At 55.3% G+C, this 24,606-nt stretch overlaps 1 protein-coding gene and 1 long non-coding RNA gene across 10 annotated transcripts in view; one reads left to right on the forward strand and one right to left on the reverse strand.

Annotated features, from left to right (window-relative positions):
• RARA (retinoic acid receptor alpha) overlaps positions 1-19,978 on the reverse strand; it is a 44,455-nt gene extending 24,477 nt beyond the window's left edge. Inside the window, exon 1 of one of the 9 annotated variants that reach the window (XM_070227333.1) lies at positions 19,790-19,978. The gene's annotated coding sequence lies outside the window, so the exon portion shown is untranslated. Of the gene's footprint in view, positions 1-5,997; positions 6,263-10,742; positions 11,075-12,098; positions 12,472-19,789 lie in introns of those variants that run through there. The other 8 variants (XM_070227331.1, XM_070227337.1, XM_070227332.1 and 5 more) reach the window with 8 other exon arrangements.
• On the forward strand, positions 11,084-24,232 carry LOC106783280 (uncharacterized). Its single transcript, XR_001380968.3, has 4 exons — positions 11,084-12,218; positions 21,522-21,630; positions 22,322-22,374; positions 23,408-24,232. It is a non-coding gene; the product is annotated as an uncharacterized lncRNA (long non-coding RNA).
• Positions 24,233-24,606: the final 374 nt, after the last annotated feature.

The following is a 24,606-nucleotide window of genomic DNA, read 5'->3' on the forward strand; positions in this document are numbered from 1 at the left end:
GACACAGTGAGACAGACAGGCAGCAACAAGAATAAAGAGACGGAAAAAGAGAAGCAGATCCACAAGAGGATGCTTCACGTCCACTCGGGCTACAGGAGTTTATACAGACATAAGTACATATGCACGTGTTTATATATGGATATGTTTGTACTAATATATATGACACATATATCTATAAGAAAAACAAAAGAAGAGAAACAGACAAAAAGAAACACAGCCAATCAAAACCACAATGAGATACCACTTCACATCCACTACGATGGCTGTATTCAAAAAGTCTGATAAGGGGGCTGGCCCCGTGGCCTAGTGGTTGAGTTCAGCGTGCTCTGCTTCAGCAGCCTGGGTTCATGGGTTTGGATCCCAGGTGTGGACCTACACCACTTGTCAGTCATGCTGTGGTGGCAACCCACATACAAAATAGATGAACACTGCCACAGATGTTAGCTCAGCAACAATCTTCCTCAAGCAAAAAGGAAGATTGGCAACAGATGTTAGCTCAGCCACAATCTTCCTCAGCAAAAATAAAAAAGTCTGATAATAACAAATGTTGGCAAGAATGTAGAGAAACTGGAACCCTCATACATTGCTGGTGGGAATGTAAAATAGTATAGCAACTTTGGAAAATAGTCAGGCAGTTCCTCAAAAGGTTAAATACAAAGTAATCATATAACCCAGCAATGCCACTCCTAGGTATCTACCCAACAGATATGAAAACACACGTCTACACAAAAACTTGTACATGGATGTTCATACCAGCATTATTCATAATGGCCAAAAAGTGGACCCAAATGTCCATCAACTGAGGAATGGATAAATAAAATGCTGTCTAGCCAAGCAATGGAATATTATTCTGCCATAAAAAGGAATGAAATACTGACATACATTACAACATGGATAAACTTTGAAAACATTATGCTAGTTCTAAAAGACCACATATTGTATGATTCCATTTATATGAAACATCCAGAAAAGGCAAATCTATAAAGACAGAAAGTAGATTGTGGTTACCAGGGGCTGGGGCGTGGGTTTGAAGGAAATGGGAAGTGACTGCTGATGGGTATGGGGGCTTGTTTTGGAGTGATGAAAATTTTCTAAAATTGACTGTGGTGATAGTTGCACAACTCTGTGAATATACTAAAACGATTGAATGGTACATTCTAATGGGTGAATTTTATGGTATATTAATTACAACTCAATAAAGCTGTAAAAAAGAAGAAGAAAGAAAGGAAGAGAGGAAGGAAAGAGAAAAGAAAAGAAACACAGACCCAAAATAAGAACTGCCTCCATTTCCAACCCCTTCTCCCCCAAGCTCAGGCCAGACTAGGTTCCAAGCTCCAGGCTCCAGGCTCAGACCTGGAGTCCAGGGCATGCGGACATGGCCAGCATTTGGCCGAGGACAATGCCTGGGACGGGGGAGTTCCTGCCAAGGCCACTCTGAGGAGGCCAGGACTTCTGGGCCCAGCTGGGCCAGGCTGAGGGAGGGAGAGGTGGGAGACAGGTACTTGCTAGGGAGGGGCAGCTTTGCCAGGAGGGAAATCTGGACCTTATTAATGACCATGATTTTTACTGTTACTAATTACGACAGCCACAGGGCCTCTCTCCTTACTTCTGAACGAGGTGCCCCCTTCTCTCCCCAGGCTCCTCCCAGGCTGAGAGGGCTGATGTCAGAGGAACAGGGGCCCCACCCATCGGGCCAGCTGCCGTCCTGGCCCCCCCACACCCCTGTGGGGCCCCACACAATGGGAACTCAAGCTGGGGAGCTAGGCAAGGGAAGGAGGAGTTGGCTGAGCCTCAGCAGCATGACAATCAGACCCTCACACACACACACACACCACACACTTACACAAACTCCTGGACACAGGTCTACGGAAAGTGTCCGGGTGGGTAAGAACACGCTTGCGTGCCCCAGCCTGTGTGTGTGTGCGGGCACACACGTGAGGAGAGGGAACCTGGAGATACCATCTCTCCACACCTGGGCTCCGCCACACAGCGCGTGGTTCAGGGCTTGCTTGCGTGCATGGCCCCAGGACACAGCTCCCCACAGACACCATCACAAGCCCACAGTTCTCCAAACTGCACATTCCCTGGCCCTCACACAGCCGGGCTGGCCTCTGAACCCACCTCCCTGCAGGCCCCTCAACACGCACAATAGGATCCACAAACACCCAAGAGGTGCTCCCTCTGAGAAACACTGAAGTGGATTCAAGTCCATACGGAGGCCTGCCTCCCCGAGGTGAGGCCCAGGAGGCTGAAGCCCGGAAAGCCATGCACTCCAGACCCCAAGCACCCTGACCCAGCTTTTGGGGGGTCAGGAGAAGATTCAGTCAGACCAGTCTGGACCCTCTGGAGCCCACCTTGCCTCCAGAGGAGAGAGAATTGCAGCCACCTTAATGCCTCAACTTTGCCCCAGAGGAGTTTGAAATCTCGGACCATACTTCAACCCCCTACAGATACACACCCAGGGAGAGGCTGGAAGGCCTCCCCCACCCCCATCAGAGCCTCATTAACTCAGCCTGCAAACTTTGGTGCAAAGTTACTCAGCTCCCTGGGGAGGGCCTTGAGCTGCGAGAGGGGGTAAAGGTCACAGAAATGGGCCAAGAGCCAGGCTGGCCAGGGAACAGGGATGGGCAAGGGTAGGGATGATGGAGGCGGGGCCAAAGAGTGTAGGCCCAGCCTCAGAAGGTCCCTCTGTAGCCATGAGACTTGGGCAGACGCTTGGGCCCAGGCCCCCTGTACCCAGGGGTGGAGACGATACCGTCAGAGAATCGAAACCAGCACCAAAGAAAGGGAAAACAAACTACCCACATCCAACCTCCACCCTATGCCCGCCACCTCCACTGCCCACAGGTTCCCTCCCTCGAGGGAGAGAAAACCACATGCCCACACCTCCACAACACTAAGCCCAGCCTCGGCACAGCAGAAAGAGGGCTGGGGGCTGGAGTGTCTGCCAGCAACCATGCACCCCTGCCCGCTGGGGCCTCCCTCACCCCAAAAAGGTGCCAGGATCCCTTCCCCAGTGTCAGACATCCCCAGCTGCCCATTCGTTATATCCCCCAGAGTCACACGCCTAGAGACAAATGCAAGAGCTGGCTGAGCCACAAAGATGGTAGAAAGAACCAGAGGTTTGAAGGGTCAAATCTCAGCTCTGCCACTCTGGGTGACCTTAGGCAAGTCACTTAACCTCTCTAAGCATCTGTTTACTCGCCTGTGAACTGCATACCTCAACAACTGGCTCTGTGATTTAAGAGATAAAAGTCCTGGAAAGCACCTAGTATAGCGCCTGACACAGAGGAGGTGCTGGGCAACTGGGTCCCCTCCCTCCCCCATACCTCTGAGCACCACCTGAGTGCCTCCCTGGGCAGTGTGTCTGCTCTCCCTTCCCATTCCCCAACCAAGGCTAGCATCTGTTCACAGGGCTGGGCAGGAGAATTACCCATTTTCCAGGGTCTGCTTCCCCCCAGACTGAAGAGAGGGATGTGGGCAGAGGGGTATTTGGGGTGTGGGTAGAGGCCCGACCACAATCCTTTCCCAAATTCCCTTCTTTCATGTCACAAACCAAAAAAGGGAAACCTTTGGATTTGGGGAGGGGAAGAGAAATAGACCATTTCTTCCCCTATTCTCAGGGGAGAGGAATCAGGGGTCCCCAAACCCAGCTGGCCCAGTCCCCCTTCTTCATCTACTTTCTCCTCTCTACTCCTCAGGCTCTCCCAAAACAATGGCTCCCAAGGTAGAAAAGTCAGGCGGTCCCAGGGGGGCTGAGAGGAGGGGACAGGGATTGGGGAGCTTAAAAGAAGGGGAGACAGGGGGTTTCCTAAGCATTCTAGACAGTCAATGAATCATATGCAAATAACACTCAAAGCTCAAGCTCAACTTGGGGGGTGGTGGGGGTGGGGATGGGGACTCCAGCCCTGGCAGAAACAGAGACCTGGCCCCTTTGGACCCCCTACCCCTGCTAGGAGCTGGCAGAGCAGGGCAAGGCAGGACAGGGCAGATTTCAAACCAGAACAGTGGGCTGGAACTATTTATAAACTTTCCAGGAAAACACACACATATACACACACACACACAAAGCCACAACCTCTCTCCTCCCCCACGCTCCTCAGATCTGCAGGCAGGGGTTGGGGAGCAGCAATGGCTACTACTCCCTTTTTCCCCTTTATCCAGGAGCCCCTCTGGCCAAGGTTCTCACCGGCTCCTCCCCGGCAAGGCCACAGTCCAGCTACTCTGGTCTCAGTTTACCGTTTGCTCACCAGGGTCCGGGTTGCAGAAAGCCTGGCCAGGCCAACCTCTCTTTGAAAGGGACCACCCCAGGATGGCCTGAGAAGGATCACGTGGGCAAGGCTGGGACAGATGGAGGTGCCTCTTCCCCACCAGCCCTGAGGACCCCAGGCCTGCCTCACTGGAGCTAAGCTTGTTTGAAAAACCTGTCCCAAGCATGCGTCAGCCCTGAGCACATCCTCAGGGGGGTAGGGGAAGGCTGAAGTCGAGCATCTTCCTCTGGATACTGCCACTGCCCACTGCCCACTGTCTCAAGCGCAGCACCTAGTCCCAGAAGAGTGGGTCTGATGTCTCCCGAACTTGTGCCCCACCTGGCCTAAGGTCCTGCTTCAGCTACGCAGGGCTGCCTGACCTTCACATGCCACAATCTCAGCAGTGACTGAATACCAGGCAGAAAGGGCAACTGGACAAGCCCAAGCCCAGACAGGCCAGGTTCTGGGAGGAGGAAGCAGGGGTCTCTGCCAAGCAGGGCAGTGCCCCCAACTCCTGCACCCCCAAGGACCGCAACCCAGAGCCCCGTGGGAAACATGCTCAGGACCTCTGAAGTCCAGGGTGGCTAAGGGGCCCACCCAGAACCAGAGCTGAAGCCTCCCACCCAGTCTTCTTTCAAGCAGAGAGTAGGTGAAAGGGCAGGGGGCAGCCCAGGCCGCAAGGAGAGGGAGCAACCCACGGGGAAGGAAGAAAACAGGAAGAGGAAGAGATGAGCCTGCCCAGGCCACAGCCAGACCACAGGAGTGTGTGGACCATACAAAGGCAGCTCTGTCCTTGTGGGGGACCAAAGGGGCACAGACAAAAGGGGACCCCCCAGCCTGGAAACCACCGTCCTCATACCCAGCCTGGCACGGGGATTTCCCCACCCTCACCTTGGCAGCTGCCCCCTCACCACTGTCTCCCCCTCCCCCATGCAGTGCAGGAAGCACAAGTCCCTCACAATGGGGGGGTCAGAGCACAGAGCAAGTGAGTGTGTGTGTGTGTGTGTGTGTGTATGTGTGTGTGTGTGTGTGTCTACAGCAATCCCCCCATCCCCTCAGCTCTGCCCCAACCCTGAGACTGCCAGATTCTAAATCCTAGGGCAGACAGACTGTCTGCAGGTCACAGTGCTACCAGCCCCCTCCCAGCATCTCTCCCTGGGGACCCAGGCTGCAGGGAAGCCGGGAATGGCCCCCCTGCTGCCTCAGGATATCCTTTTGGCTCTGACCCCAGACCAGGCCTGAGTCAGACTGTGCCCTGCCCCATACTCCCTCATCCCTCGACCCCCCAGGAACTTCCTACTCCATACCCGCCTATTCAGTTGGGGCTAGAACTAGGGGCAATCTCTTCCCCTCTCCATCCTCAGCTGAACAGGGAAGCCCACAAGGGGGTGGGCAAAATGGGTCACAAAGTCCTATGGCCTGCCCCTTAAAGTACAGGCCTGCGGGATCAAGGAGAAGCTGGTGCAGGCTGTGTGTACGGGAAAGGACACTCTGCAGACCACGACCCTCCCACCCCCAAAAACATACACAACTGGGGATCCTGTCCCGAGCCCCTCCCTACTCCAGCCTGGATCCCAAGAAGCCACAGAAATGCCCTGGGGAAGGTAGTTTCCATGAGAACACAGGATGGGAGAAGGCTCAAAAAGTAAAAGGAACTAGAGAGCAGAGGTTCCAGGCACCGGCATCTTCACGAGGCAGCAGGACCCAGGCCAGAGGGGACAGGGTCTGCACAATCAATCAGACTCACACAGTCGGCCACAGTCAAGCACAGCCAGACGCGGTCACAGTCTCCCCAATGCTGGGTCTGCGTAGGTGGCTGTGACTCCTTCCCACAGACAGAAGTCTGGGGGGCCCTGGGGGATCTGGGGCATCGGAGACCACACACACTCAGCCTGAAACGGCCCCCTAGACAGGCCCCCCAAGACCCCCCCCAACTGTGGGCCTGGGGGGAGGAGCAGCTCCCTCCCCACAAGAACCAGGGTAGTGCCCACGGCGGCGGCTATCTCCAAGGCAACCAACAACAAACATCCCGGGAACCACAGTGGGACAGGAAGTGACAGCCACGTGACAGGAAGACATTTTTTTCAGCGTTGGGGGGGTGATGAAGATTGTTAGCAGCCCCTGGGGAATCAGCTGTCCCCCTAAGTTTCCCTCACTTTGAGCTGGAGGGAAGGGGGGCTGGGAGGGTGGCCACTCCCCAGCGCAGTGTGCACAGTTGGTGGCAGGGTTGACAACCCCTCCCTCCCTGCCTGCCACTCACAGTCTCCTCGTTGGTCACCCTCCCCTCCACTTCCTGCCGTGACTGGAGATCAGAGAACTCCCCACCGCAGCTTCCCCTTCTCAAGTCTCGATTCCTGGGCTGAAGGTTTCACTGGGGGTGAGGGACTGAAGGAAGGAGGGCTGGGGACCTGCGGTAGGACCCAGGGGACAGAAGCTCTGGGGTGGGGCCCGGAGGGAGCCACTCCAAGGTAGGTGTGTACACACAGGCACACAGCGAGTGGGTCACGGTGACACACCACCAGGCGCAGTGACACACCGAGACTGCCTGACCTCGGACAGCCCTGGGGGGAGGGGAGCAGAGCCATTGGATCCAGCCCTGGCGTGCCCCACTCCAGCCCTGTCTTGAGCCTCCGGGTTCATCTCAGGCGTCTACCGCCTCCAGGCAGGCGAGGTCGCAACTGTGCACAGCCTCCGCCGCCTCTCCCCCGCCTTTTATGCAGAGGAATCCCCCTCCCTGCTCCAAGGTGCCCGCCTAGATGAGGGCACCTTGGCTGGAGGTGGGGGGAATGGAACCTCCCTCCATCCCCCTCCCCTTCTCTGCAGATGTCCCAGACTATATTTAGCCCAAACCGGGCGGCCAGCCAGACCCAGACTCCCCACTGGCCCGGAGCTGAGCTCCCAGTTTTTATGCAATTAAAACATTAACAGAGAACCACCCCCAGCCACACACCCCCACGTCCCCCAGCCCTGCCAGAGCAGCAGAGCTCAGAAAACTTGAACAAGGGCAGCCCGGCTCTGCAACCAGTGACGGGGGTTGGGGGGGGTCACTGGGCAAAGAGCAATAAATCCATCCCCTTGCCTATCATCTCCTCGCCTCTACCCCCAGAGGCAGGACAGGGGCATCATCCATGAGATCAGGTTGACAGTTGGAGGGGGGCAGGCTTTCCTTGTTTCGCAGAAGGAAGAGAAAGGCATATCCAGTGGGTGAGGGGGTTGCCTGGTTGCAGAAATTCCACCTGTCATTTTGCAGCCCCCTCCCAGGCCAGCTCCAGTTACAGGGCTGGGGGCTGGCAACAGGTGCTGGCCAGGCTGGCAGCAGTCTAATCCCCCACCCACTCCCCAGGCTGAGAGTGGTGCCTGGAGGTCCCAGCAGGGGCCCTGGTGGACACGATGTTGGGTTGGAGGAGGAGGCATCGCTGCCAGGTGCGGGGTGGGGGGGTGTAAGACCTGGCCCCCTGGACACTACGATGTGTATTGGAGGGTCTGGGGAAGGCAGGGAAACCTTAGCTCCACTGCACCTATTTCATTTCCCCATGATGCCAGGCGGGAGGGCTAGAGTGTGGGAGGTCTGTCTGCCTGCCTCTTCCTCCTCCTCCTCTCCAAATTCCAGGAACAGGCAAGGGAGGCTCCAGTTGCGGAGAGAGAGGGAGAGCAAGCGGGCGGTCCCAGCTGGTGGGGGGCGGGGACTGGAGCGGGAGGCAAAATCCAGACGAAGCAAGAGACACCCACACCCGAGCCAGACTGGGGACAGACACACCGACGCTGACACATTCTCACACTCTGGGCCTGGTCCCCGCATGCCCGCCCAGACACCCTCAGCCAATCCTGCCAATCCCCAGAACACTCCCTGAACACACACAGAGATCCTGGCCCTCACCCCCACCCTGCATCCCCCTACAAACCGGGTGGGCTCCAGACAGCAGCCAGAGGGTGAGGACGGGAACAGAGGGAGGAAAGACAGCAGGCGTCAGAGAAGACGTGCAGCCAAAGCCCTGGGAGCTGGGGGTATCAGTTGCCACACTCCTTTCCCAAAACCCAGTAAGTCAAGACAACCCTGGTCATCTTGCCAAGGGCCCTGACAGCTTCCCACACTCCCAAAACCACCACCACCAGAAAGGGACGGGGGTGGGAGGTGCTGGGCAAGTGGGGAGTACCCCGTTTATTTGTCACAGGGATAGGATTACCTTCCCCAGATGCCCATCACCCCAGATCCCAGACAGTGCTCCTAAATAGACCCCACAGAGGCCCAAACACACTCAGCCGTCCAGCCCAGAGTAAGTCCTGCCCTGCCCTGCCCATGCCGCCCAGAGGACAGGGAACCAGGCATTGAGGTTTACATTTTGGGGCAGGCCTCACCCTCATGTCACACAGTTCTAAGGATGACTCCACCTAAGACTCTAGAGTCTGAGCAGGCGGGAAAGGTCTCAGAGGGCAGAGCCAGCTTCCAAGACCAAATGATTTAAGGGAAGGGGTGCTAATTAACTGGGGTCTGGGTCAATACCCCCAAAATGGACCTGAAGGGCTACTCAGACGACGTCCTCTCCCCCACACTAGACAGGGTGGCAGGAACCACGTCATGGCACAAGTGGGTGACTGTGCCCAGCGGGGGAGGCACGGGGGTGATCAAGATGGGGCTGCCCACAGCTAGCTTCCTGCCAGGCTGCCACATGGTTGGGAGTAGGAGGGGGATCAGAGAGGTGTCCCAGAGTGGAAGCAGGGGCATTTAAGGTCAGACTGAAGGGACAGAGATTTAGAGGCTATGGGGGTGGGCAGGATTAAGCTATTCCAAGCCCAGAGTCTTCTCAGATCTGCCACTGCTTGTGCACTGCCCTCACCAGTCTGATGGGGAAACCCCGACAGCGACCACCTCATCCACACTCACTCACACCCTCAAAGTCCTTCCAAATCCAACATCCTCAGCTCCCAAGGGCCTACTTGAGTCTAACCCTAGTGACGGCTCTGTCCCAAGATGGACATGGTCCAGACTCCCAGGCAGAAGTGATGTCCTAGCCCCTCCCAATACACCAACACCCTTCACAGCCACAAACTCCCTGACTCCGCAACCACCCTCCTTCTTCCTCCAGCTCCAAATACTCTTTCTCTTGTTCCTTCCTCCAGACTCATCCCCACCTCCCCCCTCACAGGGGAAACCCCAAGCCTCCAAGCCACCCTACTCCAACCTGGGGCTTCCCTGGCCCAGCTGCCCCATCAATCACAAGGCCCTGGTGGAGAGTTTGGGGCTTGAGCCCCAGTTTCCTAGCAGGACCTGATATCCTTACTGAACCACTTCTCCAGAACAACCCTGCCCTATGATGACTGCAGCCAGGGAAGAGGACAAGAGACATCTCTGAATCTCCTAACCAGGAAACTGGAGGAGGGATGGTGGTCAGCAGCAGAAGTGAGGGTTGGGGGCAAGCCGCACGGGGTGGGGAGGTGGGGGAGTGTTCTAGGGAGCAAGTCCCTCTGAACGTGTACACACACACATGTGCAGACAGCCAGCAGGCAAAGGACAATCTGGTTACTGAAGAGGGAGCCTGCACCAGGCAGGGGCCAAGGGTACTCGTCCATGCCAGCACACTGGGCATCCTATCCAAGACAGGATGGATCATGGAGAAGCCTCTAAGGTTGGAGGCTTTTCTTGTTTGATCTCCACAGGAGTTGGTCCTCATCCCCAGCCTAGTACACTGGGGGCCTATCCCCCTTCCCACGGAGCAGCCTGACAATAGGGCAGTGCCCAGAGAGGGGACAAAGCCAAGCCAATTATCCAACACTCCCCTGAACATACACATCTGGCTAGCAGCTTTTGCGCCTCGTGGGTGGCACCAGGTCCTAGACACCCTCATCAGAGCAAAGACGACGACCAGTCTATTCCGTCCTCCCCTCAGCCCAAAAACCTTCCACAACCCCATGGTAGCACCAAACCCAGAGACATCCCTCCCCCTACTGCACTGGCTCCCGCACCCAATTCTGACGGCTCCCCTCACTCCACGGGGGACACCAGCTGAGCGGGCCCCGCCCCCCAGCCGACTGCCTCTGATGGGGGTGGGCCCCCGGGCTGATTCTCCCCAAACCACAGGGCGTCTCAGATAACAGGAGAGAAAGAAGGAGGGGGCTAGTCCGTTGGGCATCCGATCTCTCCCCAAACAGGTTTGAAAGTCTTTTTGTTTTGCTTGGTTTTGAAGAGAAAAGACAGAGAACAGGGGTTCCCAGCGGCGGTTCTGCTACAGCTCGGGCACCGGGGACACGCGCGGCAGACCGCCCCAGACGCCTCACGGCTGCGCGCGAAGACACGGGAGCAGACAGACACATAGACGGGGCACCCCCACCCTGGGCACGGCGGCGGCGGATTGGGAAGCCCAGGAATCCCCAGGTTCCCGTCGGAACCCGTCTGGCACCTGGTCCCCGCCCGCCGCTCCCCTCAACAGCAGGCCACGGGGCTCCGTTGCCTGCGGGAGCCAGGGGGGTCTCCAAGATCCCCGGGAGAGAGGTTACCTCGAAGTGGGGGGACGCAATCCGTCCGGGGCGCCCGCGGGCACGGCGTCTGCCCTAACCCTGCGCCTAACCTCTGCGCTCGCCGTCAGAAGTGCGGGGTCCCGGGAGAGGAGCAGTCCGGGGGGCCGCGGCTCAGGGGCGCGGGGCGAAGGCAGCGGCCATGGCGAGTCACGTGCGGAGGCTGAAACTTTACCCGGAGCCCCAGACTAGGGGGGCGGAGGGTACCGAGCAGTGGGGAGGCCCTCTCCCTCAGGCCCGCCTCCGTCCGCCCAACAACCAATCACCATCCAGGGGCGGGCCCACAGGATCACGCCCCCCGGCCCGCCCGCCCTTATAGAACCAGGGAAGGGCGAGTCTTAAAGGTGCCGCGCCTAACGGAAGGCAGGACCGTGGGAATCTGGGAGAATCCCTCCCTCTGCCCCAAAAGAAGAGATTCAGAGCCAGGAGCGGGTGAAGATATGCGGAAAGAATGGCAAGAGGGCTCGGTGAAGAAAGGACTGCAGTGTGTGGCATCACACTCCCTTCCCCCCAACCACACACACCCACACTCACGGGGGCATGGATCACACACACAGCCCTCACACCTAAACCAAGAGAGGCGGCGGCATAGTATGGAAGTGAACACGGTGACTACGGACGGCCCTAGCTGTCAAGCCCCTGATTCCCATAATTATAATCTTGCTCCAGGGACCGGTTGGAGCCGAGAGCTGTGTGACCTTGAATAAGTCGCTTCCTTTTTCTCAATCTTAATTTTCTTATCTGCAAAAGAGGAGGGCAAGAGTAGACCTCCCGCAAGTACACCTCCTCTCCTCTTCCCCCAAACACCTCTCCATCTCGACTGGGTCACAAGAACTCTGGCCCAACCAAACCCTTCAGCGCCCCACAAGCACCCTTCCACCAAAAGGGCAGCGGCTCTTGGATCTTCCAAGAGCCAAGTAGGGGGCGCCCAGGAGCACCCCTCCATGCTAGAGGACTCTCAGACTCAAGCTTCTCCCTCCTGGCCCAGGCTGGAGGAGCCTGGAAAGCTTGCGTTCTTGTTCCAGTGGGGCAGATCTGAATCACTCTCCATCTGCAGAGACCCCAATCCCCAACACAGTCACGAGCCCCTCTCCAAGCCCCCCAGCCTGCTGCTCCGTTTGGGAGGATCGTGTCCCCACCTCCAGCAGTCTACTGGAGTGGGGGTGGGGCGAAAGCGGAATCACTAAAGAACAACCTCCCCTCCCCGTTCCCGGTCAGAGAAGTGGCCACAAGTGCCCCCACAGGACTTCCCACTGGAAAGGGAAGTGCCACACTCCCAGGCCTCCATCCCAGTGAGGAGACTCAGCTTGATCCGGCTGGCAGAGCTCTCAAACCCACCGGTCCGACGACCCCGCTTTACAGACGAGGAACCAGAGACGAGGAGTGTACACAGACCGGGAGCGGACACTGGGTTTTGTCCACGGTCGCAGTGGTTACAAAGCCGGGTCTAGAATTGAGGTATCTGATTGTCTCTCTCCAGCTTTAGCCCCCTAGCCTTGGTAAGGTAGGACAGGCCCGGTGGGGACGCTCTGCCCTGAGGTCAGGCGCAGGGGAAAGGTGCCTGGGCAGCGCCAAGCAGCGGTTACCCAGGCCCCTTCCCGCCTGCTGGGCTGGGCTGTCTCCCGCTCCCGTCTGGATTTCCGTCTGCCGGTGCGAACCGCCCGCCCAGCCCCTCCCGCCCCGTCCCGTCCAGATCCATCCGCAAACATGCGCTCAGCGGGCAGGAATGCGCCAATGGCTCCCAGATGTGGACGCCGACGCTTAACCCCTTCCCCTCCAGCACCCCCACCCCAAAGGCCTTCCAGCTTGAGCCTAGGCAGCAGCTGGGGACGGCGCCCTAGGGAGGGACCAGCCTGAGATGGGACCCAGCACCAGCCACCCCCAGCCTGCACAGGCTTCTCCTGGCCTAGATTCTACCAGTCTTCCTTCCAGCTGAGGCCAGAGGGGAAGGATCATGGACACAAAAATGCAAGTGTGCATAAACGTAGGTACGCTTCCTCCCACCAAGGGTGGCCTTCACATACACCTGCCAGCACGTGGGGTCAGATACACTCGTGCACATTGAGAGTCAGGTGTGCAAATGCACTCCCAGAAAACCCATACATGCATAGCCATGTGCACATTCAGAGCACACATGTGTATGCCCCCACATGCACGCCCAGGATGTATGCACATCCATGGGCACACGGAACAAGCACATACAAGACAGGCATCTGTGCTAGCACAAGGGCATGAAGCAGAGGGTGGGGCACACTCCTAAACAGACACAGCAGTAGGCCCATGTGCGGATGAGGGAAGAAATTCATGCACCCACAAACCTGCTCCCCACAGGGGGTCAGTCACTCATGCATACAAGACTGGCACCCATGTGTATAAGTACACAGCCTGCACACCTTTAGGGTACTCCCTCCCTGCCAAGGGCACCCAGTACTGCATGTCCAATGTCTAGCCCTACCCAGGCTTGACTCCAGGAGGCAGGAGAGGTCCCCAGGTGGGAGGCTAGGAGTCTTCAATCTGCAGCAGCAGCTGAACTGCAGCTGTGCTGGGCCTGCAACAGGGCTCCCATCCCCCATCCTCCAAGGACCCTCGTGCAGGAGGTTGAGAAAAGTGCAGGAAGCAGCAGAGGACTAGCGGAGGGGGAAAAGCCACAGGCCCAGGGGCTCCTCACTCTTTAGGAAAGACACTTCTTGGGGCTTACCCTTCCCCTCCTGCACACAGAAGTAGATGTGCTTGGGGAGGAGCCTGAGCTGCTGGTTTCCCAAGACAGTGATCCCTCTCCAAACAAGATGAAAACCAAGAGAACCCTGACAGGTGCATTGCCAGTGACAGCCCCCAGCAGTCAAAGGAGATACAAAATAGCTCTGAGACACCCCAGGAGGGCCCACACTTCCAGCAAAACAAAGCCTCCCTCTCAGAGCCTGCCAGGAACTCCTGAAGAATAGCATCATTGGTAATCTGAAGAGAGGATGGGAAGCATTGCCCCTCCAAGACCACCTGGATGTGGGTGGGGTGGGAGATGTCTGCTGGAACAGAACCAGCCCCAACTGACTTCTCTTCTCCACAGCCTCCCAGCTCATCCCCAAAGGAGCTCCTCCCACAAGCACCCTCATGGCCCCACCCCCATTTGACTCTCAAAGTACGGAAGGGTAATCTGGGGCAGGGCTCCTATGTCCATTGCATAGATGAGGAAGCTGAGGCTCAAAAAGGAAATTTCCTTGCCCAAGGTCATACAGCTTGTCAGTGGCAGAGCTAAGACTCAAACCCACAGGCTCCTCAACAACGCCTCCCCCCATTTACTCGGAATCAAACATATTTCTACACAGTACCCTGCTGCCTCTTCCTTCACCCCCTAACAGAGCAATTGAGCAAAACACCATCCTTGCCTGGCTCTGCAGGTTTATGGGTGGGGCCAACACATGCCAGAGAAAGATCAGAGAAGGTACTGTGGGCTACACACATATCCCCCAACCCTACCCTAAGCATGATGCCCACCTGCCCAGCAGGCACAGCCGGGTGACTCAGCTGCATCCGGGGGAGATGCCAGGGCAGTGACTCACCTACCGAGAAGAGCTGAGCCTGGCACTTTGCCAGCCCCAGGACAGAAGTGACTTAGTCACCGAGACTGTGATGCCCAGCAGGCACACCCCAGGGATTGGGGACGGGGCAGGCTGTGCCCTCCATGGTTACATACACCCCCTGGTGAAGAACAGGCATCCTGGGGTGAGCCATGGTTGTATCTGCCCCTGCCCCCTCACCACTGCCCACTCCCACCACACCAGGCGCTGCTCCAGTGCAGACAAGTTTTGTGAGACCCCTGGGCTGCCCTGCTCCCTTGCAGCCTGCCCCCTGCCTGTCACTCACCACCCACTCTCCCACCAGCCCCACCTCCTCCTGCCACCCAAGTTGTACCCAGGCTGTGAGTCTCCTTTAACATGTCCTGGCAGCACCTCCTGCCCCCACAGCCCCTCTCACCACCCCCCCACATACACACACATACACACACTCATACACACTTCTGCCAGCAGCTGCTGAAGTTGTTGAGCAGGAGAGGAATCGGGAGGGTGGGGTACAGGGATTGAGTTACCAGAGGCCGATGGGGTGGGCCGTCACCCAATCCCTTCCCCAGCTAGTCCTCCTCCTTGGGCACAGTCTCCCTTACCTGCTTTCCTCCCACCTCTGGCTGGCAGCCTCCTGCCCTTTATGCCCCTCCACCCCCACTCCACCCAAGCTAGGAAATAAATGTTTAAGAGTATTTGTCATGCTAAGACCAGCCCGGTATATGAGGGGGAGACAGAATGAGAGAGATCGAGACAGAGATGGACAGAAAGAATAATTCCAGTTCTCAGTGCTCTGGCTACAACCACTAAGTGTGTCTATCTCTGTGTATGTTGGAGCTGTAAGGGGACTGAATAACTCCCCAAGTCCCAGGAGAGTTGATAGGGCCCAAGGGGAGTCCACAGGCTGAACAACCTCAATCCATTTGCACTATTGATTTCTCACACACTGCAGCAGGTCTGATGGAGGGGGGGACATGATAAATCAGCCCCCCAGAGACAGAGAAACTGAGTGGGGGGGGGGAGGGACTCCTGCGCCACAATTTGTGGCCCACTGAGACCAGCTTGGTGGGCAGGGGGTGGGCAGCAGAGGAATAGATATTGAGTAGCAGGAGGCAGGGTCAAGGAGTAGGTGTTGGATTAAGGCTCCTCTGGAACACCTCCTTCCAGCTGGATCTGAAGCTGATTTGAAGAAAGAAGGTAGGGGACAGAAGCACCACATTTGGCTACACAGGCAGGGCCCTGAACAACTCCAGGGGGCGCCATTCACATTAGAGTCTATGCAATGGCTCCTCCTGCAGCTGTGCAACACGGTGGCCCTGGGGATGAGGCTGAGACAGGAGACCAAATTCAGAGGGACCACACTTCTCCACCGAAATTTCTCCACCTGCACCTCAATCAAGGCATCAGAGGAAAACTCATTTCTGACTTGTTATTAGAAGCCCGTAGTAATCTCCCTACTTTTCAGCCCTGCACCCTTCCTTTGTTGAGGAGATTGGCAAACAACCACGAGGACCTACACATGGCAGGATGGGGGCTCACAAAGGGCTCTGGAGAGTCTGCAAACCTTAGTCCTCAGTCTGTCCCTAACTCATTCTGGGTCTGTGGGCAAATCTGTGCATCTCTAAAATGGAGTTAGACCGGATGCCCCTTCTCTAAGTTGTCTCCAAGCCTCACTACTCGTCAGCCTGTGAGCCTGTTGGAAGCCGCCCAGCACCTCGATTCACACCAGTGGCCACAGGCCACCTAAACAAACCCCAACCCTCACCTCCCTCCAGCCTGGACACAGGCTCTCTCCATACAGTGGAGACTTATAAACACACCAAGCTGGGGTTTACCGGAGACTCCGCACAAACAAGCAGAGAGGAAAACCGACCAGACGTGCCTGGCTGAGGTCCTCCTTGCTGCCCTAGGGGAGGGACGCACAATCATGTGTGGTGAGGGAGCTTGACGAGAAAGAATGGTGCAAAGGGCCTAGGTGGGGGTTCCAATGCAGCTAACAACTGGCTGAGTCCTTAGGGCCAGTCACATCCCCTCTTTAGGCCTTAGTTTCCCTCTCTGTAAGGAAGAGGGATTGTCTATGTGACTTCTCAAGCCCTTTGTGGTTCTAAGTCCACTTGGACAGACAGAGCCCTGAGGGGTCCCCAAGACACCCTGCCTGCTTGCTTACCCTCACCTTGGCCAGCCCCTCTGCCTGCCCGTGCTTTTCTGCACGTCCCTTCTGCCAGGGGACAGACCAACTAAAAATAGTCCCTGCAGCCTTTCTCGCCCACAGCTGCCCAAAGAGCAGGAAATGAGGGGGGCAGGGAGGCCCATGTCCTGCTCTCCTCCACAAATTCCCAGCTCAGAACTATGTCCAGCACTCCAGCCTGGGGCTAGTGCCAACTTGGCCATCTTGGGGGCATCCCACACCCCTTCCCTAGGGGGAGGCCTGCCCATAAGTGCCTACAGTCACAGAGCTGTCCCTACCCCGCAAGAGGAGGAGAGAGGAGGCAAGCGGTCTAAAGGGAAACCTTCCCAATTTCTGACAAATCTGTGCCAACCACATTGTGGGCACCGTGAGGGCAGGGCCTGGCTCCACTGACTGGTCTTTTGAGGGCAGAGAGAATTGGCGTGGGGAAGTTTGTGCTGGTTTCCTTCATCCTGGCCCAGCTGGAGGGAAGACAAAATAGTGCCCCAGCTTCAATTATGCTAATCCCCTGTTCCCCAAAATGTGTGGGGGAAGACATAGGGGTTTCGATAGCCACCCCTCGATACCATGGGAAAAAAGCTAAAAAGGATAACAGAAGATCTTGGCTTCCACATGTAAAGATGGAAGGCTGGAGGCAAGAACAGGCCATGCCTGCCAGGCTGGGAATGTGTTGCCCCCAAACTGAATCAGAGGCTAGGAGGGAGGAGTCAGGGTGCTACGGTGCCAGGGGCTACAGTGCACCCACCCCTATCCCACCTGAGATTCCTGATACCTCCCAGCCCTGGGAGAAGGCCCTCCTCACACAGGAGGAAGGAAACCAGCTTAGTGACTTTCTGGAGGCCTGCAGGGCAGCTCTGCACCATGAGGTAGGCAGGAAACCCAGGAGTCCTGGCACCCAGCCCAGAGAGTGAGTGAGAGAAATACCTTGGAGGGGAGGAAACAGCCCAGAGTAAGGCAGACACATGGTACCCCGAGCAGCTCCCAGATGTGACCCATAAGGAGGAACTGGCCAAAGGCGCTGGATGGGGAAAGTGAACACATTTCTGAACAAGAGAGAAGAAAGTGGGGCCATGGGAATGGGAGGGATGGGGCCAGCCTGGCTCTTACCTCCTGTCCTCTCCTCCCTGTCAGAGTCAGAGATCCTGACATTAAGGCCACCAAATATCCAAGAGGTCTTGGGGTCCTGGGTGTGTTTCCCTCTCCCCTAATCTTCAGACCCCAGCCCCTTCATTCCTAAGCTTCCTCTGGCACCCCTTCCCCAGGGCCAAGCCACGCTGGGAGTCAGCAAGCCCAAGGTGGTAACTGGGAGGCCTGGGCAGTGCCAAGGGTAGCCCTCCTACCATCCTCCCACTGGCTTTCCTCCCGCCTGCTCTCAGCCGCCACACATATCTCAGCTGTCGAATCCGATTAGGGCTCCTGCCCAGTGAGCCGGACAAGGAGGCCAGTGGGCAGGGGAGAGACAGGGACAAGGACGCTGAGCAGGAAAGGCAGAAGGAAGGTGAAGACAGGGCTCAGGGGAAAAGGTGTGGAGCCCCCAGAGGAAGAACAGCCTGGTAGGGCGATCTGTCCTCTCTGACCACAGGCGCTCTGGCGTCAGCTACAACCGGCACTAGGGGAATTCTGCAGAACCCTGGGGCAACAGCCCTGCCTGGTTCCTCTATCCCCCAGATGGGCAAGGATGGGGGAAGGAAACTGAAGGCAGAGAGACTGACCTAGATTTAGGAAGAGAATCCCATCCTGGAACCCTCCCCCCACCACTCCAGTCATAACTACCATTTGCACTGGGCTTTAGGATACACTGTCTTATGGAGTCTTTATGGGAGTATCCCTATCAGGCAAGCTGGGCTTGTTACTGATGGCTATTTTTACAAGTGAAGAAACTGCGGCTTAGAAACCTGTATAAATACATATAGTTAAATGACAGGACTGAGTCTCAGATTTAGGCATCTGATTCTCAGTCCACTGCTCACACTCAGAATCTCTACTTTTCTCTCTGAGTCAAGAGCAGAATTAAGTCTAAAGTCACTCCATTATCCACCCTTTCTTCCAAAACCAACCCCTCACCTAGACAGTTACCAGATAAGGACATGGCACCCACCCCCAACATACAGAGAGCTAGAGGGGTTCCCCCAAAGTGTGACCTGTCTTTTCTATCACTCCCTTCTGCAGTCTGCTACACCCAGAGGTAATATACACACTCACACACAGAGTTACTCCTACACTCCCCCCTACAAACCCACCAAACCAGAATGAGGTGCCCTAGATCTTCAGAGAGCTGGGCCTGTCAGCCCCCCTCTGGAGAGAAAAACAAGCCACTGTAAACAGTAGGTGCCATTCAGCCCTCTCCCAGAGAGCCTGCAAGAGGGCAGAAGCTTCAGGGTAACACCACGAGGCTGAGGCTCTGACAGTCAAGGAGCCCAGGGAGCTGGCACAGCTGGGTGTCCTCCTTGATCTGGTCCACACCCCCAACCCCAGCCATCTGGGCTGAGCCTCTTCCGGCCTTGGCCATACTCTTGGATCTCTCCCCTTCAATGCATGTAGCCACCTCTATCCAAAGCTTATAGAGCTTACAACTATATGGTCTACACACACACACACACAGCAGGGGGGTCCGGGGGTGCAGGTAGGGGTGGAGGACTTTGCTATGGGCCCTGAGGTGTTGGCAGGGATGGGGGCTCTAAGCTGAAAGAAGTTTCCCTAGAGGAAAAGGTCACCAAAAACCGCTCACAACCTCCACTACCCTCCAGCAAAGCCTTCGGTCACCCAAGTGCCAGATGAGCCTGGAAAGGGACAGTAGTTACCCTACAAGGTGAGTAAGGAGTGGCAGGTGAAGTCCTGAGCTCTTGGGGCTGGGAGGCAGAGAGGCAGCAAGAGAGAAACCCCCCAGAAGGGCTCAGCTCCCTCTCCTGCTCCCTACACTGTTACCCCAGCACTGCCAATTCTCCTGTGGAGGTGACATGGGGGAAGGGGTATTAGGCAATACTGAAAAGGAGGGTGCAAGGGTGTGGGGCCTGAACAGACCTTCCCCCCACTTTCTATTCTTAGCCAGAGAACAGGGAATGCCTCCGGGGAAGTGCAGGAAAAACGCTGGAGGATGCAGGGGCTCTGAGCTTTCAGATACCCCACTGTTCCCAGGCTCCCACCTCCCAGGATTACAGTGAGCAGTGGGGGAGGAGGGATGGGGAAAGCCTGAACTGGCGAGAGGGAAATAACCAGATCAGAAGCAGAGAGGCCCAGCAGAAGGCAGCCGAAGGGGAATTGGGAAGGGGTGTGTGTAGTCCTACCTGCTCAGGTGAGTGCTGGCATGGGGGCGATGGGGTTCCCAGGAGATCCGGGGAAGCCCTCTCAGCTCGATTCAGGATTCCCCCCTGCTTCTAGGTTAGGCTGCTGCAAGAGGCACGGGTTCCCGTTGGGTCCTAAAGCCCACTCATCAAACAGTAGGCTCTCCCCGCCCTCTTCCACCCGCCCTGACTGGGTCATCGGGTGCAGAGCTGAGGACTGATGGGAGAGAAAGGCTCACTGGGAGAAAGACAGGGATCTGAGTCATAGGCTGGAGACAGGAACAGTCCCCAGTCTCAGATACACAGCACATGGATGACTCTAGCTGAGGATAGGATAACATGGGACAGGAGAAAAAAGACATTTCTTCCTGCCTGCCTCAAGCAGATGGATTTGGGCTTTGGTGCTGAGATGGGGTTAAGATCTCCTCCCCTATCACTCCAGCTAAGCCACCTAGCCACTGAGAATTTGGGGAAGGGGGCGTTCATTTTGGATGGGTGCTCCTTCTCCCTATCCCTCATAGATGTAGCACAGTCTCCTCATCCTTCCCTACTATTCCTAAATGACAAGGAGGTCACCCCAGGGGGAAAACCCTCCAAAACCTTGCTTTCCAGTAAGTAAAAAAGGCAGCATGACTTGGATGGCAGTTGGAAACTGGTCAAGTTATATCTCCTTAGACTGAGGTGTGTGTATCTGGGAGTGTTAGTGTGCAGATATACATATACAGTGAGAGTATGAGCAGGTGGGGCTGGGGGACTGAGCTACATCCATTACCAAAAACGGCAATTGTCAGTGGAAGAACAGGATGCAGAATCTAGGGGTCAACTAGTGCCCCTACCCAGCCCCTAATAGGATCCTGAAACTTTACCAGAATGACTAAGTTAAAGAAAATGTTTTCCTAGGTACCATATGAGATAAATACAGGGGGCAGAGGGGCCTCTTAACACACTTAGATCAACTTCAACATTACAGACCCAGTTTAGCATAGCTAATCTCAGTAACTCAGAAAGGAGAATTCAGGTTTGGTGGGCCAGGTGGGCCAGGGAAAGGTGGACAGGAAGGCTGCAGAGGGCTAGATTGAGAACATTTTGCAAGGAGAGTTGCACATATCTCCAACAGCAGCAGAGCAGGGAAAACGTCATGGGGTAAAGGGCCAGGGGAAACCAGGGACAGTCTTGAGGGAAGGGAGAAAGCACATCCTCTTCCTAGAAGGGGAGAGGGCAGTGGCATTGCCTCCACCTCCTCTGTCTTGCAAGAAAAATGGGGAAAGAAGCTAGACAGTATGGACGAGGGCCCCAGGGTGGAGTCCATGGGGTGAGTTCAGGTCAAGCCTTTCACCCTAATGTGCCTCAGTTCCCTCCCAGCTGTTACACCAGGCTCTTGGTTCTTCCCAGGCAGCTAATGAATGTTTACAAGAGTTTGGAGATCCTCAGATCTCAGCTGGGCCACCGCTACAGTTATAAAGCTCAATAAGCACTGAGCGTTATTTGGGGAGGGGAAGAGAAAGCCAAGAGGGAAACAGACTACTCTCTTACAAACTAAGGATACAACCAAACTCAGAGCAGCACAATCCTCAGCTGCCACAGGATATCCTTGTGCCCAGGGATGAAGGTCACACACCCTGGTACCTCCAACCACCACCAAAGGCTGGTCTCCAGCTAACTGCAGGCAGAACCCAGACTAACAGCTGGTCTTCATTAACTCCAGCTTTTTTCACCCCCCACTGTGAACCCACAGCTTCTACAGGCCTAGGCCAGAGCGGGCTGCCCTAGCTGACCTTGCAGCTGACTCCGGGTTGGGGGACGCTGCACCAAAGTCCAAGTTACCAGCTGAAAATAAAGTTGAAGTAAGTCTCCTTTTTCCCACTGGGAGCAAGAAGAGAGGAAAGAAAGGAGTGTGGGGGTGAGAGGGTGGAGGTAGGGGAATTTAGGGCAAACAGCAGGCAGTGAAGTCAGCTGGATTGAGGCCCAGAAACCCCCACACTCTGGGGCCAAGTCTTACTCTAGCTTTGCTTTCAGCTTGAGTCTTGGCTAGGCCCCAAACTAGGGAAGGCCCTGGCTGCCCCTTTCCACCTCCCTACCCCCGCCCTTATTAAATACACATTTTATCTCTCAGCATCTTCATTATCTTAACTGAAGGAGACAAGCGGTGGATGGCGGCAGCAGAGCGTCAAGAGGGGGGGCGGGTGTGGGGAGTAGGCGCACCCTTGTTATGAAGTGCTGATCTAGCTCTTTCAGGCGGTGTGGGAAACAGAGGAGGGATCAAAGGGAGCGAGGCTGATTCAGAACTCAATTAGAGCTTTTTAAAAAAGGAGCTGGCTCTCTCCTTTCGCCAGTCTTCAGACAGCCTTTACCCAGGCCCCTTGCACCCAATTAGCTTCTACTGCCAGTGCCTTGGGGCTGGGGTTGAAAATGAAGGGGAGGCCAGAGGGCACGCCTTCTCCCCTACAGAATGTACCTCTTCTGAGAAGAGGGAGACCTACCCTGTTGGTAGCTTAGAAGAGAATGTCTTAGAGGGCACCTTCCTTATCTTTTTAGGAGGAACCTGAGATCAGAACTTTCCCCAAAAGTGAAAATGTGGGACATCAAAGGTGGGTTCCTCCTTAATCCCTTGCCAACTACAGGCACAGCTCCTGGCCAATCTCTAGGGACTTAGGTAACACCCAGACAGGCACCCCTCTTCCCAGCAGGTAGGTCTCTCTCTCCATAGCCAAGGCTTCCTGGTAGCAACATGGAAGTTGCCTGAAGCAAAATACCACTACATCAGAGGGAGCGATTGGAACGCATCTGTGAGGCCAATAAATGCTCCACATTTTATAAGACAGAGCACGCTTCTTTTACAGGGGCCTGCTCCACCTCAGTGCAAAAGCATCAGCCATGTCTACCCCAGATCAGAACTGTCCTCAAGACGGAGGGAAAGGCAACATCTTGGTTCATTTATTAGTTCATTCAACAATTGCTTATTGAGTACCTACCAGGTACCAGGGGCACTCTACTAAGTGCTGGGGACAGATAGAAATGTAAATAAAATCTCAGTCTAGGGGCTGGCCTGGTGGCACAGCCGTTAAGTTTATGTGTTCTGCTTCTCAGCAGCCGGGGGTTTGCTGGTTCGGATCCTGGGTCTGCACATGGCACCGCCTGGCAAAAGCCATGCTGTGGTAGGCGTCCCACATATAAAGTAGAGGAAGACAGGCATGGATGTTAGCTCAGGGCCAGTCTTCCTCAGGAAAAAGAGGATTGGCAGTAGTTAGCTCAGGGCTAATCTTCCTCAAAAAAAAAAAAAAAAAAAAAAGAAACCTCAGTCCAGGTTCTCTCCTGGTCTTCCTCAGTAGTCAAGGTAACAGCTTTCAAAAGATATTTTTAAAGATCTCCAAGTTGTATCTCATTCCTACTTCCCAATTCTTACTGGTGTATCTTAAAAGGGCACTTAATAAAAGCAGGGAGCAACGAGGGGAAGAGAGAACAGAGCTCTGCCAACTTTTTTTGATCTCTGGGTAGCTTGGACCTCACACACTCTTGCCAGTTATCTAGCCACAGGCAAGTCTTCATTGAGCCAGAAATGTCAGTGGCAGCTCTGGGGTTGAAAATCACACCAATTTTATTGTGTCTATGTTCTTTCCATAGCAATACCCACCAAGACTCTATGGAGGCTTCTTTGAAGAAAAATAAATAAGCCAGGATACAGACACACACCCCACCACTTTCAAGAGGAAGAATGTAGGTCAGCATCTTTGCCACTACTCTATGTGAAACAGCCTATGATCTTGGCAAAAACTAGTAACCACAAGCCCATCCCATCCCACTAAAAATCCCACCACCTTCCCATAGCTCTCAGCTTCAGTAAGAAAAAGCCAGCAAGAAAAGGACTTTCTTCCTCCTTTCAATCTGCTCCCCGGCTGTTTGAATTACACTTAAGACTTCACTGACAAACATACATCAGCTTTTGCTCCCACAAGGGCAGCGGAAGCCAAGCAGGGACTCTAAGTCTGCTTCACGCATCATTGACAGAACCAACCCTGTTCCAATTGCTGAAGTCTTAAGAGCAGCAATGACCTAGAAATTGACAGTGGGGGGAGAACTGAAGGAAAGGAAACTGACAAACCAGTACACAGAAAACCCTATTTCCAAATACCAGGGGAAAGAGAGAGAAAGGAGGTAGAGGGGAAAGAGATTTGGCCCCTTTGAATCTGCAAATGTGATCTTGGCTCAGAGCCATGGAGGATACATAGCAGCCCCATTGCGAGTCAAGCCATGTTCCTGACTCAAACCCTACAGTTAAGAGGAAGGCGCCAAGCCTCAAACACAACGAGGTGGGGAGGCCGCTCCTTTTTGGGCAGGATCCTACTGTGGACACAGAACAGACAGCAGCTGCCCACAGTGTGGAAACAAACTGTAAAGCAGTCACGTCTCTTAAGGCTGCAGCATCCAATAAAATGTAATTTAAATCAAGCCTTGCATCTGTTCTCAATCCCATTCAGTCTCTGCTTTCCATCAGCCTTCGGACAATCTTTGCAATTATGCTTGTTAACCCTTATAGCCCCGGACACTTTCCAAGCTTCTAGGTATAGAACTGTGTTCTCCACTCACACATTACCCTCTCTCCATAGCCAAGAGAGGGAATGAATGCTCTAATAAAGGATTGTGAGGGTGAGAATGACATTCAGACTCCTGTCTACAGACTATGCTCAGCTACACACACCAGTGGGTAGTTTTCATTTCAGAGGGCTCTGTGTGCCCTTCTATCCCACACCACCTGCTGTAGCCCAGATCACATTGCAAGGATACAGTGGGCAGCATGAATGAAACAGTGGCCAACAGATCAT

Source organism: Equus caballus, chromosome 11 (assembly GCF_041296265.1).
Source record: "Equus caballus isolate H_3958 breed thoroughbred chromosome 11, TB-T2T, whole genome shotgun sequence".
Lineage (NCBI taxonomy): Eukaryota > Metazoa > Chordata > Mammalia > Perissodactyla > Equidae > Equus > Equus caballus.